We start from the raw sequence: 17,973 nt of genomic DNA on the forward strand, positions 1-17,973 counted from the left end.
CATACTTAAGTAAACTAATTGTACCCCAAAAGATTTGTTGATAGTGTGACTCAAGCTTCGACGTCCACGATCCCCGAGTTAGCTTGACGATGCTAAAAGAAAAGGGAAGGGAGAGAAGGGTAAGCACAGGGCTTAGTAAGTTGCATATAAATAAATAACAACATAAGTCAAGATATTCATGGATTAAACATATTATCAATTATCACTACAATATCATACTACACACATGACCGTAGTCAAAAATGACATTAAATTTCATTAAACATCAAGCTTATCTTACTCCTTTCTACTTATGCTAAATTTCCCATCATGAATCGAGTTCAATACTCATGAAGCTTACGTACATACCTGTACCGTACATTCTTAGTCATATCACTCCACTTATTAACCCAACATCTTGAATGGCCTGTTGAACGACTGGAATACTAAAGTATCAATGCCATGTCCCCGACATAGTATTACATGAATCCACATATCATCGTCGATTCCATGTCCCAGACATGGTCTTAGACTAGCACACATATCATCGCCGATTCCATGTCCCAGGCATGGTCTTACGCTGGCACACATATCAATATCGATGCCATGTCCCAGATATGGTCTTACACAGGCACATATATCATCACCAATGCCATGTCCCAGACATGGTCTTACACAGGCACATTTAGCATGGTGTCACGACATCCAAGTCCTAAGTATTCCTTTGGGTCACCCGGGCTTCTGAGACACGAGGCTATCACTAAACTTCCATTGGATCATCACAAGTCAATTTTATTAAAGCATACATACATGTATTATATAATGTCAAATATTAAATACGTAATATTGGAGTTGTTGAATTACTTACACACAACTTACCTCAGTGCAAAATATGGCAAATTTGTGATTTAGTCCACAACTTGCCTTTTCTTCGGTCAAGGTCTATCCCTTGTCCCTCTTGATCTATAATAGCACATTTAGCTTATTTAATATGCACATTATTCATTTTAGTCTAAAAATCACGATATGGCAAAATTACAATTTTGCCCCTAAAATTTTATAAAATTACAAAATTACCTTTAGGCTCGTAAAATGAAAAGTACTCATTTTCCTTATTATTCAAACCTAGCCGAATCATTTTCCCTCTTATACCAACCCACAATTTTTATTTATTTACACATTTACACATAGTTTCTACAACTTTTACAATTAGGTCCTTTTTATCAATTTCACCAAAACCACCTAGTAAAAGTTGTTTATCACACCTCAAACCTCTATATTCTTTCATTAGACATCAAAGCACAAGCATGTCATTTATGGATATGTTTTTGAACATGAACCCTAGCTCAAATTAAAGGTAGAAATAGCTAAATCGAGCTACGATGATTTCAAAAATATAAAGAACATTAAAAACGGAGATAGAATGCACTTACTTTAAGCTTGAAAGATGAAAGAAACCCTAGCTATGGCTTCTTGTGAAATTCAGCCAAAGAGGATGAAGATGGACACAAATTTTGACATTTTTCCCTTTTAATTGTTTTATTAACCAATAGACCAAAACGCCCTTCCATTATAACTTTAATATTTTATCCCTCCTATGTCCATTTTTGTCCATAATGACATATAATGGTCTAATTTCCAAATAAGGACTTCAATTTTCAAATCTTATCACAATGAAGCCCTTAAATCAACTAGAACACATGTTTTTCACTTATTGCAATTTAGTCCTAATAACTTAATTGGACACTTTATCGGTAAAATTTATCATCAATAGTTTCACACACGCATGTATATATATCATGGACCTCGTAACATCCATAAAATAATTATTGCTTTCTCAGATTTGTGGTCTCGAAACCACTATTCTGACTAAGCCCTAATTCGGGATGTTACAGTTCTCCCTCTTAGGGATTTTCGTCCTCGAAAATCTTATCGGTAAACAAGTGCGGGTATTGATTTCTCATGGCTTCCTCGGGCTCCCATGTAGCCTCTTCTATCCCATGCCTATGCCATAACACTTTTACTAAGGTGATATTCTTTTTTCTCAACTGTTTGACTTCTCGATCCAAGATCTTGATCGGCTCTTTACCATAAGTCATGTCCGGTCGAATCTCAACTTCTGTCGGTGATATCACATGAGAGGGGTCCGATCTATAATGACGCAACATAGACACGTGGAATACGTCATGGATCTTTTCCAACTCCGACGGTAAAGCCAACTGATAAGCTACTGGTCCTATCCTTTTGGTGATCTCGTAAGGTCCTATGAAGCGAGGACTTAACTTACCCTTCCTATCGAATCTCAGAACCTTTTTCCATTGGGATACTTTCAAAAATACCTTATCACCCACTCGAAACTCAATTTCTTTTCTTCTTAAATCCGCGTAAGACTTTTGTCTATCCGTTGCCGCTCTTAAACAATCTTTAATTACTTTCACTTTGTCCTCGGTTTCCTTAACCAAGTCAACCCCTTGCAATTTACTTTTCTTGAGCTCTGTCCAATACAAGGGAGTTCGACACTTTCGACCATACAACGCTTCGTAGGGTGCCATTTTTTAACTTGTCTAAAAACTATTGTTACTCAACCAAAGGTAAGTATTTTTCCCAACTACCTTGGAATTCTAGAACACAACATCTCAACATATCTTCTAAGGTTTCAATCACTCTCTCAAATTGACCATCAGTTTGTGGGTGGAAAGCAGTACTAAAACTCAACCTTGTGCCAAAGGCTTCTTGCTACCTTTTTCAAAACCGTGAGGTAAACCTCGGATCTCTATCTGATATGATCGATAAGGGTATTTCGTAAAGTCTCACAATTTCAGAAATATATAGCTCAGCCAGTTTATCAAACGAGAAGTCAGAACGTGCCGGGATGAAATGAGCCGACTTCGTCAATCGATCAACAATGACCCACACCGCATCCTTCTTACTCGGTGTCAAAGGTAAGCCCGATACAAAATCCATGGTAATTCGGTCCTATTTCTACTTGGGAACCATGGTAGGCTGTAGTAATCCTAAAGGCACTTGGTGTTCAGCTTTTACTTGTTGACAAATTAAGCATCTCGCAACAAACTCAGAAGTATCTCTTTTCATACCGTCCCACCAATATATTTTCTTCAAGTCATTGTACATTTTAACAAACAACCTTTTAAAAGGTAACTATGATCTAAAATGATTAACTTTTTGCTAAACAACTTGAGTTTTAATAATGAACAAGACGACCTGAATATTAGTTAAGATTACAAAGAGGTTTAACATAGAATGGGGTTTTTTTCAACGAAACTTTATTTTATGAAAAGCACTTTAATGAGGCATCGCCAGATTCGGCCATAACATCTAGGCCGGGTTTGGGGTGTTACATTTAGTGGTATCAGATCTAGGTTGCAAAACTCGAGTGTGGATTTTGGTTTTCTCTAAGAACTCAAAATTTTCAAAAAAACTGTTTCACATGACTAGAGGGTATTTTATAATGATTTTACTGAATGTGTAGTCTACCGAGTCTCCAGTGCTGATTCTGTAAGTCCTTTAAAACTAATGTTTGTTTAAACTGAAATACTGAGACTACTATAGATAGTAGACTGTATTGAAGTAATCTGTTTAGGGTAAACTAAAACTATAGTAAGATAGCGAACTACGAAAACGAACACTGAAATACTGAAATTACTTTTCATAAAATATCCTGTAATAAACACTGGAACTATAAACTAATGCATAAAATTGTTAATAAAGATAAAATCGTAAATTGATAATGCGCACCAAAGGTACTCGTGGAAAGGGTACAAGAGACCACGCCAGAGGCCGTGGAGGTCCTCAGGCTGGGTCTTCATCATCAGGCCACAGGCCAACGTTGAAGCTAGAGAGGCACCACTTTCACCTGAGACTGAGACTGGGTCTCACAATTGAGCGGCTGAGGAATACGCCCTGTCCCAAGCCATGTTGAGAATTCTGGAGAGAGTCGCTGGGCCCAATACTGGTACTGTGGGCCGTGGGTTGGTTACAAAATGACTTTGGGCCAATGGGGCTAAGATTTTTAGGGGTATTGCTGGAATTGCCCCTAATGTGGTTGAATATTAGATTGATACCACAGGGAGGATCATGGATGACCTCGACTGCACCCTTGAGCAGAAACTAAAAGGTGCAGTGTCAGTGCTGCAAGATGAAGCCTATAAATGGTGGCTTACGATTAAAGAGGGTACTCAGCCTGACCGGTTAACCTAGGAATTTTTCAAGACTACTTTTCAAGGAAAATATGTGGACGCTAGTTACGTAGATGCCCAGAGGAGGAAGTTTTTGAATTTGATTCAAGGGGATAAATCAGTAGCTGAGTATGAGGTGGAAATCTTGTGATTAAGCCGCTATGAGCAAGGCATGATGGCAACTGAATATGAACGTTGTGTTCATTTCGAGGATGGCCTCAAAGATAGTCTACGAGTTTTGATAGCTCCACAAAGGGAGCTAGATTTTGCTACCTTAGTGGAGAAGGCAAAAATTGCCAAGGATGTGAAGCGCACGTGAAAAGGATAGAGGTAGGAATAAGAGGGATTCAGAGCCCTCAAGTTTATTTATGAGGCCTAAGAAGAAGGCCAGAGTTGATGGGCCAATCAGAGTTGGGCCCCCTGTTGTTGCTACTGGATCGTAACCCTGTGCTGATTGTGGGAAACGCCATCAGGACGAGTGCAGGAAACGGATTGGGGCATGCTTGAGGTGCGGATCATTAGAGCACCGAATTAGAGATTGTCCACAGAGGCCCGAACAGATACAAGCTACTGGTATAGGCAATGTACAGTCACTAAGGGGGTGGCCAGCAGCCACCAAGAGGTTGTTGTTAGGCCAAAGGTGGAAATGGTATGGGTCATGGTCGTAGAGCACCGGGCAGAGATGCTGGCCATACTGAGGTGAGGCAGCCAACTCTGGTTTACGCTACACGTCGTCGAGAGGACAGAGATGCCCTAGATGTTATCACAGGTACATTTTTATCTATAATGTACCTTATACTGCATTGATTGATGTTGGTTCTACTCACTTTTATATGGCATGCAATGTGTCTAAGACTTTGGGTTTAATGGTTAAAGTACTGCGAGAGAGGTAACTGTGTTGAGTCCACTAGAACAGTCTGTGAAGGTAAATAAATTGTTTAGAGATGTGCCTTTAGAGGTTCAAGGAACTATCTTTGTGGTAGATTTAATGGAACTTCCTTTCGGAGAATTCGATTTAATACTGGGAATGGGCTGGTTAGTTAAACATTGGATGAACTTGGACTGTGCTACCAAACAGATGGTACTAAAAACCGCGGAGAGTGAAAAGGTAGTGGTAATTGGAGAGCATCAGAATTATCTGTCAAATGTGATTTTTGCACTAAGGGCCGAGAAGTTGGTTCATAAGGGTTGTGAGGCGTATCTGGCCTACATCAGTATTTTTGATTTTGAGGTTTCTTCTATTAAAGATATCAGAACAGTTAAGGACTTTCTGGACGTGTTTCCTGATGAGCTACCGGGGTTACCTCCATACCGTAAAGTTGAGTTTGGGATTGAGCTTTTGTCTAGTATAGCTCCTGCGTCCATCGCCCCATATAGAATGGCACCAAAGGAGCTAGTGGAGCTTAAGGCTCAGATTTAAGAATTACTGGATCGAGGGTTCATCCGCCTTAGTGTGTTTTCGTGGGGAGCACCAGTTTTATTTGTGAAAAAGAAGGATGGATCCAAGCATATGTGCATCAACTACCGGCAACTAAATAAATTTACTATTAAGAATAATTACCCCTACCGAGGATAGACGATCTGTTCGACCAGTTTCGTGGATCTTTGATTTTCTCTAAGATTAATCTTTGATCGGGGTACCATCAATTAATGGTGAAAGAGAATGATGTTTACAAGACAACATTTAGGACTCATTATGGTTATTATGAGTTCCTAATGATGCCGTTCGGGCTAACGAATGCACCAGTAGCTTTTATGGATCTGATGAACCGAGTGTTCCAACCTTATCTAGACTGGTTCGTGGTGGGGTTTATAAATGATATTCTGGTGTATTCAAAAATTAAAGATGAACACGATGCACATCTCCGAGTTGTTCTACAAATTCTAAGGGAGAAACAACTGTATGCCAAATTCAGTTAGTGTGAATTCTGGTTACGAGAGGTAACATTTCTGGGTCATGTGGTATCTGCTGAAGGGATTAGGGTGGATCCTCAGAAAATTGAAGCTGTTCTAGATTGGAAGTTGCCTAAGACGGTATTTGAGATTTGAAGTTTTTTTGGTTTGGTAGGGTACTACTAACAATTTATTGAGGGGTTTTTGTTGATTGCTGAACCTCTGACTAAGCTATTGCGTAAGGGTGTACCATTTAAATGGACTGAAGCTCAGCAAGAGAGTTTTGAGAAGCTTAAGAAAATTCTGAATGAGGCCCATGTAATGATACAGCCAGGTTCTAGGAAAGAATTCACTGTCTATAACGATGCGTTACATGTCAATCTGGGATGTGTGTTAAAGCAAGAAGGTAATGTGGTGGCTTATACATCGCGTCAACTTAAGACCGATGAGGCAAATCATCCGACGCATGACTTGGAGTTAGCTGTACCGGTATTTGCACTTAAGCTTTGGAGGCATTACTTATATGGTGAGAAGTGTATCATTGACACTGATCATAAGAGCCTGAAGTATCTCCTCACTCAAAAGGAGCTGAATCTTAGACAGCGTAGATGGATTGAGCCGCTAAAATACAATGATTGTTCAATTGAATACCATCTTGGTAAGACCAATGTGGTAGCTGACACACTGAGCTATAGGGCTATGACTGATCTGAAGGCGATGTTCGCTCGACTTAGCTTTATTTGATGATGGTAGTCTGTTGGTTGAGCTCCAACTTAAACCTATGTGGATTGAGCAGATTAAGGGTAAACAGTTGGAGGATGAGTCACTGGGTCCTCGATTTCAACAAGTTAAGAGTGGTGGTACTTCAAATTTTGGACTGAATAGCGAAGGGGTACTCTATTTTTGTGGGAGAGTTTGTGTATTGAAAGATACTAAACTGAGGTAGTCTATACTACGAGAGGCACATAGTAGCCCTTCTGCTATGCATTCCGGAAGAAATAAGATGTACTAAGACCTTCATGAGTTATATTGGTAGCCAGGTCTTAAGCATGAGGTTACTGACTTTGTGGGTAAATGTTTAACTTGTCAACAGGTTAAGGCTGAACATCAGTTACCTTCAGGGCTGCTTCAGCCGGTTAAGATTCTGCTTTAAAAATGGGAAAAAGTGACTATGGACTTTGCCAGTGGGCTACCCCTAACGCCATCTAAAAAGGATTCAGTATAGGTCACCGTGGATCAATTGACCAAATCTGCCCATTTCATACCAGTCTGTACTGATTATTCATTGTAGAAGCTAGCTAAGCCGTATATGGCTTTGATAGTGAGACTGCATGGGGTACCGGTTTCCATAATTTCTGATAGGGATCCCCGTATCAGGTCTCAATTTTGGAAGAAGCTGCATGAAACACTGGGTACAAGGTTAGACTTCAGTACTGCATTCCATCCTCAGACAGACGGTCAATCAGAGAGGGTGTCTCAGATACTGGAGGACATGTTAAGAAGTTGTGTGATAGATTTCTGTGGCAGTTGGGAGGATTACTTTCCATTAGCAAAGTTTTCCTATAATAATAGCTATCAGTCTAGCATACAAATGGCACCTTACGAGGCGTTATATGGTCGTAGGTGTCGTACTCCCTCATGTTGGACTGAGTTGGGTGAGCGCCGAGTTCTAGGACCTAAATTAGTTTATCGAGGATAAAGGTAAACTGATTCGGGATCGACTGAAGGTAGCCTCAGAAAGACATAAGTCATATGCAGATCTAAAACATAAGAAGATTGAGTATTCTGTGGGGGACTTTGTTTTTCTTAAAGTGTCGCCATGGAAGAAGATATTGAGGTTTGGACAGAAGGGTAAGCTAAGCCTTAGGTTCATTGGGCCTTACCACATACTGAAACGTGTGGGACCGGTGACCTATCAGCTAGAGTTACCTCCAGAGTTGGACTGGATTCACGATGTGTTCCACTTTTTCATGCTGAGGCATTATCGCTCTGATTTTGTGCATATTATCTCAACTGAGGAGATTGAGGTTGGACCGGATCTTACTTTCGAGGAGGAGTCGATTCAAATTTTAGACTGTGATGTAAAAGTTTTGAGAAAAAAGTCTATCCCACTAGTTATAGTACTTTGGTGTAATCACAGTTCTGAGGAGGCCACGTGGGAAATCGAGGAGGCGATGCGACGAAAATACCCTCATCTGTTTTGACAGGTAAATTTTAAGGCCAAAATTTTCTTTTAGGGGGTAGAGTTGTAACGCCCTAAATCTTTAGTAATTTTTTTGTGTGTTGTGTTACGCAACTGTGTATCTGTTTCAATGGTTATGTGTTCTGGGAGTGCCTGAGAATTCCTGGGTTCAACCTTGGCATTTGGAAAAAAATTTGTTTTAATTGAATAAACCCTTGGCTTTAGAAAACTAGGCTTTTAAATAAAATTGGGCAAAACTTGACATAAAAAGCCTACTGGTTTTAGGGGTAAGTGGTGTGTGGAGTGTTCCAGGGGGTCTGAGGTTTGAGTCTTGGATTTCACAGTGGATTTTATTTTGCTACAAGTGTTGTGCAAGTGTCCTAAGTTGATCCAAATAGAAGTGTTTGAATGGAGTTTGAATGGGTAGTTGAGAAGAGTATGTTGGAAAGAGTTATGGACGGATTGGGTGAGTGATTTGAGGAGTAAAGCTAGGAGATTTTGGGGGGATTTGGATAATGATTAGGTTGAGTGATGTGAGGAGGGATTTTAGGAGAAAATTGTGGGGAGTTGGGGAGAGAAGAGGTAGTGTGCTGATTTGGGTTTATGGCACTCAAGAAGTTCAGCTAAGGTGTTGTTTCTCTCAAACTATCGGTTTTGATTGTTTTTAGCTATTTTCTTTTTGGTTGGTGGTCGAATAGTATCGGGGTTCCTCTCGGGTTTTCTAATTTGTATATTCATTTTTTACCATTAGTTCTTTCCCTCTTAACACTTTTGGGATTTGACAAATTTTGTCTCTCGATTTTTCTTCTTGATCGACTATTTTACCTTCTCCCTCCCTCTTCTGGTTTGTTGTTGACCAAATAACTTTCCTTCTCTTTTCTGCACTTCTTGCCTTTCCAATCGCTCCTCTTATCATCTCCTTTCCTTTTGATAACTTGCCAAATACCCTTTCTCTTCTCCTCTCTTCTTGTCATCCTTCCACCATTAATACTTTGATCGTTATTGCATTGCTCTCTCCCTACTTTTGCTTAAAGCTTTTACAATTGATCTTTGAACAATCGGTGGGTGCTTGAATTCTTCTTTGTTCTCTCCTTATACTCTGTGTAGTAATTTTCCTTCTAACACTTTCTTTGCTGCCATTTATGCCTAGGGTCGTGTGGGTGTGAACCTTGCCTCTGTCGTGTTGGATTCTCATTTTGGGAATAGGCCGACTATTTACTTCCCTACAATTGGTTTTACATTCTCGGTAAGTGCTATATGATGGTTCAACTTATTTACGTGGACAATATCGATGAAGGTTAATGGAATTTGGTTGTACGCAGTTTTTAGTCAATGAGTTTGTAATCAACCTTCGTCGGTGATTTAAACGGGCTAAAACACACTCGTTCAATCATGGTAGGTATCAATATTAATTTGGGTTAAGCGTTTAAAAGGGTGTTTTACCCTATTGAACAAAATAATGACTGAACGCCGTGATTATATATAGGTTGGAGTGCTCGTGGGCTAGTCACGTAGTTTCACATCAGGTGTGTAAGCATTTCCCAAACTATAAATTTGCAAGAACCGAGAAATACGATTATTGACGCTACACGATGTGCGCTCGCTCGTGTGGTAAACTGAACAAGTAAAACATGGGCGTAGGCCGTGTTGGGCCACGTTGGGCCAAAATGGGCCGTGTGAGCCCTACAGGCTCGTGGGCCCCACACGGGTAAACGACAGGGACATGTGTAGATTATTGGGGCTAGTTGTGTAATTCCCATGGCTAAGGCCATTGTTAGGCTTAGTGGGCACACGGGTGTGTGGGCCCACATGGGCCCGTATTATAGGCCTTGGGCCTATTTTCATTGTTTGACTGATACGGTTGCATGGGTCACCCAAGATGACTGTGGACCTACTGTTGGGTCAGTAAATATACCTAGACCCCAATTTGATTAAATGGTTGTTATGCCCCTATGAGGTAAAATGACTGATATGCCCCTATGATATATATGACTGTATTCGAGCATGCCATTTGTATATTGCATACATGTATGATATTATGCCATGATGTATGACATATTGGATGGGGATGGGTTTATTATGATTGGAGGAAATGTACTGTACTGGCAGCTTTACTGCAAATACTGTTTAGTGCCGCAACTAGTGATATATTCTAGAATGTAGGGATGGGTGGGTTGATTTTATCCCCACATGGAGTGTAGGGCTGGACGGAGTGGAGTGTAGAGGCTGGCTGGGTAGGATTTCTATTTACATTCTGTACTATTACTATTACTGAATTAGGCTAAGGCCCACACTGATATTGTTAGTGGAAGGGCTAAAGCCCTAACTGATACTAGACTGTTACTAAAACGAGCTTAGGCCCGGGCTGTATTTGCCTATTGTATGTATGACTGTCTTTTTATTAAGGAATTACACACTAAGTTTTCGTAAACTCACCCTTCGGTTTAACTGCGCAGGTAATCCCCGGTCTTAGGCAGGACGGTGCTGCAAGGGACTCAAAGATGGCCACACAATTGCAAGGACTTTTTATTTAAATTTAAATTTATAATTTAATTTAGGTATTTGGTTATGTAATAAGGCCTCTTTAATTTTTAGCTTTTAATTTGGGATTTGATTATTATGTTTCATATCTATTAACAATAGGACACATGTTTTCAAAAAGATAAATGCTTTTCAAAATACCACAATTACGCAACATATTTCAAAAAGCTTCTGTAAAAAAAACATTTAAAAGGTAACTATGATTTAAAATGATTAACTTTTTGCTGAATAACTTGAATTTTAATAATGAACAAGACGACCTAAATATTAGTTAAGATTACAAAGAGGATTAACACAGAATGGGGTTTTTTCAATGGAACTTTATTTTACGAAAAACACTTTAATGAGGCATCACCAGATTCGGCCATAATGTCTAGGCTGGGTTTGGAGTGTTACAGTAAGCTTTCTCATACCTATGTTATATTGTGAACTATGTGCTTATGTACTTGTGAATATGAGAAGTAAAATGAGATGCTATAACATGTGATATGTGGTTATGATAACTGTTGTAAAAGTGCAAATGTGTACATGATATGTATATGTTAAATGTTAGTGACAATTGTTTTGCTAAAGATGCAAATATGTAGTGATAGAGCATGGATAATCGGTAAGTGATATAAGTTTGATTTCAAATATATTGGCCTTATGATCTTGAAATCGTTGGATATCGTTGGCATGCCATAGGATTGTGAGTACTCACGTATATGTATAGTGAATATTGGCATTGAGGCCCTGGGACATGTTGGAGGGATAAGGGAATGTGAGTTAAGTTCCATTCAACGGGACATGTGCGGGGAAATAAGAAGAATGTTAGCTTTACACATCATTTTTGAGACATGTTTGACTCTATGAGTCTATGTTTAGTGCGTTGGAGATCTGTGTATTCGATAAGTGATGATTGAGCTCACTTTTATGCTTCATAGCAAATGCCAAATTATCTTAAAATGTATATAAGTGTAATGTGATGCATGCCTAAATGAGTATGTGAACATTATGCAATTTATCTATAAAGATGTTTTGAATATTGTGATATATGCTTGGATGTTAGGTGATTATATGTGAAATAGAATATATGCTTAAAAATGAATATGTTTACCATGTAAAAGAACTTGTCATAATGCACGAGTAAGTATAAAATGACACTAGAGTATATGGTTGTTTCGTTGATGCTTGATGAATTGTTTGCATTGTGGTTATTCTAAGCATTGACTAAGCTTGTTAATTTAACATCCCGAATTCGGGCCTAGTCAGAATAGTGGTTTCAGGACCACAAACCCGACATAGTAAAAATTTATTTTTATTGTATTTTTATGGTCTAGGATTTCACGGGATGATTTTGTGAAAATTTTGTTCAAAAATTTTGACGTTTGGGCTCTCAAATTGGTCAAAAGGATTAAATTGTAAAAAGTGCAAAAGTTGAGTTCTACATGTTAGAGGTGTCTAATTGTTATGAAATTTTAAATTGGAAGCCTTTTAATGGTAATTAGACCATTGGATAATTTGTTGGACAAAAATGGACATGAAATGGGTGAAATAGAATATTTTTAAGTTAGGGGCATTTTGGTAATCTAGTAATTAAAATGAAGTAAAACAAAATTAAAAGCCAATTTTTGTCCATCTTCTACCCCATGCCTGAAACGTGCATGGAGAAGACATAGCTAGGGTTTTTCAAGCTTTCAAGCTCGATTGTAAGTCGTTCTAGCCCCGTTTTTAATGATTTTTACGTTTTTGAAATCCTCATAACAAGATCTACTCATTTCTACCCATATTTTGAGCTAGGGTTTGTGTTAAAAAAATTACCCATGGATGAAATGCATGTTTTTTGATGTCTAATGATAGAAAATGAATGCTCGGTGTGTAATAAATGACCTTTACTAAGTGATTTTTGGTGAAATTGTCAAAAAGGATCGTTTGGAAAAAGTTACAAAATTTGTCATAAAAGTGTGATTTAGTGGAAATTAGGGGCTTCTATAGTTATGAAAATGATTCGACTAGGCTTAAAATGCAAGGAAATTGGATAAAAAGTCATCTTAAGAGCCTTGGGGCAAAAGTGAAAATATGTGAAATTTTAGGGGTCAAAATGCAAATTTATAAAAATATGATTTTTGGACCCATATGAATAATGTGACTAATTAGTAAGCTAAATTAGATCAAAGAAAATGTGGTTCGGGCATAGACTGGAAATGAATGAGATTATGGACTAAATTAAAATATATAGCGGTGCTCGCATTCGAGGTAAGTTCTTGTGTCAATAATATTGCAATGCTATGTTTTAATTGAAAATTCTATATTATTATAGCACGAATGGCATGATTTAATATATTGAAAAGTGATGAAAAAATGGTATATAAAAATTGTAAGAACAATGATATATGACTAGTAGCACATAAAATGTTGGATGGTTCAATTATTAATGGCTTGCTATATGATAGCTGAGTATATTGAGAATTTGATATAACATGATGTTTTATTAAGTTGGATAACTTGTGAAAGAGTGAAAAGGAAGGTAAGTTTGTATGTAAATAATATATCGTTTTCATTTATGTTATAATATTTTTTTATTATATGAGATGTGGTTGCATATTGAGTGATCACTTGATGTAAATTATGAATTGAAATTTATTATGGATGAATTGGAAAAAGGTTGAAAAGTGAGGAATTTCTTAAATGGACCTTTGGAATAGAAAAGATACGAATAATTTGTTGTGAGGACACATGTGTAGTACTATGTACAGGCTACTATGTGTTTAAAATGGTTTTAGGTCACGTGTGTAGTACTAAGTGCAGGCTACTATGTGTACCAGATTGTTAGGTCGCATGTGTAGTACTAAGTGTAGGCTACTGTGCGTACCCGATAGCTTCGATCACGTGTCTAGTACTAAGTGCAGGCTACTATGTGTATCCAATGGTTAGGTCACATGTGTAGTACTAAGTGCAGGCTACGACATATACCAGATTGTTAGGTCGCATGTGTAGTACTAAGTGCAAGCTACTATGCGTACCATAGAGTTTCAATTATAATGGTGGTAATATGTACAGGCCATCGGGCATCTGTTATTATTCTGATGAGTTCACCGAGAAATTTACTAAGTGAAAATACATATGAAGATGACTATGTGATGAATAAGTGAAGGTTCGTGTGTGTAAACTTATGAGTAATGTGCTCGATATGTGATCAAACTTTGGTAAGATTGATATGTAGTAAGTATTACAATGAAAGTTACTACATAGAAAACATGAAAGAGTGAAATTTAGTAATAAAACAATTTTGGATAGCAACAATTGTGTAATTTTGGAAAATCACCAAAAATGGTGGAAATCGAATTAAAAGTTGAATAAGATATGAAATAAAAGTTTATTGAGTCTATTTTCATATAAAGGAAACAATGTAAGAAAAAGAATTTCATATTATGAGACATTTGAATTCTTGTGAGATAGAGTCAGAATGAGTTTGGAATCCCCAGTTCCGAATTGGGAAAATCACTAGAAATTGTAAAAAAACAATCATGGGTTATAGATTATATTTTTAAAATCATTAATGAGTCTATTTTCAAGGGAAATATACAGGAGCATCATCTGAGTCCCGTGCTATGAGATAATTAATTCGTAGTGAAGAGAGGTCAGAACTGTTAGATAGCAAAATAGGGATAACTTTAAAGAATAAATTGTACTTATTGGCTAGACAAAAAATTCTGAAAATTTTATGGTAAGAAGATACGTGAGTATAGTTTCTGGGAAAATTAGCGATTCTCAATTTGGAGTCCCGTAGATCTGGATATAAATAATTTATTGATTGTGGAATTGAAAAATAGAGAGGAAGTGAAAAATAGCATGTTAATACATTGCTTATTATTTTTCATGCGAGCTTACTAAGCGTAAAGCTTACTCCCTCCTTTCCATTTCTTTTAGTGTTGTCAGGTCAGCTCGGTGTTGGAGATTGTCGGAGGCAGCATCACACTATCAAGCAAATACCTTTGGAGTATTGATACTTATGTTAGAAATATCAAGTGAGTGGCATGTATAGGGACCTAGTTCTATGACATGCGTTATTATGATTTGGCTAAATGTATTGGCCTATATTGAGCTATTGTATATGGCCATGAGAGGTGGCTCATATTGATTATGGTTTGTAAGTCTAGCTAATCATGTTACGTTTTAATGCATATGATGTGATAATATGAATAAGTTTGTTTGCCATGCATGGTTGGTAATATGCTATGTGTGTTGAATGCATGTTTTATGACCAATCGAGGTGGTCACGACCATGAATTAAACGTGTAATATGGTAATAAGATGATAGTACCTTGAACATGGATTTTTGATGTATAAGTTAGTAACCATAGTTTAATGGTATAAGTGATTAATGAGATGGCAAGGTCAAATGAATGTGTAATAATGTGGCTAGACTAGTTTATCATGAGTAGGTGGAATATATGTATAATGACGAGCTAATGTTGAATGTGTCTTATAAAGGGTGTTTAATCACTACAATGATGCCATAGTTATGAGTTTCATGTGTATAAGGTTGTAAGGGTTTATGGGAAACATGAGGGCTTGGAAAATAGCCTAACTGTTGCCACACAGGCAGAGACACGACCATGTGTCTCAGCCATGTAGAGGACACGGCCTAGCACATGGGTGTGTGGCCTGGCTGTGCTGTTCAAATTGTTTTGCTAATATCACAAACAGAGAGTTACACGGGCTGAGGATACAGGCGAGTCCCAAGCCACACAGGTGTGTGTGACCACACGGTTCAACACACACGGGCATGTGACTCTCCAAAGCAAGAAATTTTCTAAGTTGTCCAAAGTTTATTGAAAGTTCTTGGTTTAGTCCCGAACCACCCCGATGTATGTTTTAAGCCTCGAAGGCCCATATAAGGGACGATATACAAGTTTTTCAAAATTTTTTAATTTGGACGAAAATTTTATGGCTCGGTTTTGCATGTTTATGAATGTTTAAGTCCGATAAAGCCACGAACCCTATCCCAGCTTCGGATATGGGTAAGGGGTGTTACAGTTAAGCTTACCCACTCTTTTTAAACCATTATAGATTAGTAGTGCATCGATGTGAGTGGTGTGGCTTTCAAGAGGTTATATTTATTTATTATTTCGTAGGTGTTCTGTATTTATTTACATTTTGAGGAACATGGCAATGTGGTAGACTTGTTTATAGCCATGTTAACTTTTAGACATTTTGCTAGTTTTTGGTTTGATTTATAAGGATTACATGTTATTGTTATTCTTGGGTTCATGAACATGAGGATGGATTTTCATTACTTGCTTGAATACGATTTTGCGATATTGAACTGTTAATTAGGCCGTTGAATGATTAGTTGTCATAGTAATTGATGCATGATGTTTAGGAACTAAATTGAAATGGATTAATTGCTTATGTATGCTAAATTTTTGAGGACTGATGCAGATGTATCAATAATTGGGTTTTAAAATTGATACCTCTATGTTTAGATACGTGCAGGAAGTCAAAATAGAGATTTGGTATCGATACCTTTCCTCGAGTATCGATACACAGGGTTAAAGTATCGATATTTCATGGCAAGTACCAATAATTTTCGAGACGTTGGGTTTTTAATCAAGGAACAGAATGAAAGTTTGATATCATTTTTCAAACTGGTATCGAGACCACTTATATCAATACCCTAGTGTAAGTATCGATACCTATGGACAAGTTTTGGAAATTTTGTTAAATAGATCTTATGCATGTTTAATTATTATTTTAAGACCTTTTGATATATGTTCAACATTTATAATTGACAAATAAGGATATGTTCAATTACAAACCGATATGAATGATAATATGAAAGACGTTTCGTTTAGAATGAGCCTTCACTTGTTTTGTATGACTTGAGACAGTGGTGTGGCATCTAGATATTTAGGCTTGGCGACCAGGCCGGGTATAAGTGTTACAGAGCATGTACATAGGTTACTTGTATTTACAATAAATTTGGCATGAGGATAGGTGATTTTAAATTTTTTATTATTAGACTACTAAGTTCTATTTGTTACACTGTAAATAGGCATTAAAGCAATTTTATGTAATAAGTGATATAGAAAATACAAGGAAACGAGCATGCTAGTATGAATGATAAATTGTTTTATTTATGGTTGTTTGGTTGATTAGAGTTGTGGATATTGAGATACCTAGGGATGACCTAAGGCATTGATTGGAAAATACCCATAACCAAAAAGCTAACCCTATTATTTATCTTTAGTACGTATTTTTGAGATACAAAACACTTTTTAAAGAACCATTGTACAAAACCCGAGCCAAAATATAAATTTTTACTTATCCTTTTCAGTTGGTCCTAAACTGCACGACTATAGGCGTCTGGTCATACGTATTAAGGGTTAAGTAGATACATTATATTAGATTTTGTGAAAATAAGAGTGAAATAGGAGGGATCAGTGTGATATAGTAATATAGGTTATCTAATATGTGCAACAAAATAAAAAATAAGAAGAAAATCAAAACGAGTAGAAAAAGTACTTGAAAAGTAAAAGCATTTGTTAGTGAGATGTATTGAAAAAGAAAAATAGTTGACGAAGTCAAAAAAGAATAAGCACTCATTCATTTGTGCACAAAAACTCGTGAGCTAATCATGATTGTTATATTAGATTGTTACTTCCTATGTGGAGAAATAAGGAATGTGAGAGAAGGGGACATAAGGCGATGAATGGGAAAGGGTTACTAAAGGGAAGAATAGGGGACAATATGATGTGCCAAACTATTTTCATGCTTGAAACTATTCGATGCTTACTATTATTGAAATCCATACCTGTCTTAAGCCTTAGAACATTGCAAGTCGAAAAGCCCTATGCGATCTAGGATAACTTATTCACAATTCAAAATCATACTAAATAATTGCATTTATAATTTTTTGTATTCTGCTAGGATAATCAAATTACTTATATAATTTATTGATGGAATCTTACATTTGAAGCCCTTCATGCTTGTATAATATACTGAACTTAGGTGTTCGATATCAAAAGTGGTAAGTCAGTTATATATCATGCCAAGAATATATGTGAGTATTAAATGTCTATTCATGTGCTTCAAAGCTAACATTTGTACCATACTCGCTCAAGGGTCATCTTTTTGTTAATTTTTTTTGTTTGTGTTGCTTGAGGACAAGCAATGACTTTAGTGTGGGGGAGTTTGGTT

This window comes from Gossypium hirsutum, chromosome A13, assembly GCF_007990345.1.
Source record: "Gossypium hirsutum isolate 1008001.06 chromosome A13, Gossypium_hirsutum_v2.1, whole genome shotgun sequence".
NCBI lineage: Eukaryota > Viridiplantae > Streptophyta > Magnoliopsida > Malvales > Malvaceae > Gossypium > Gossypium hirsutum.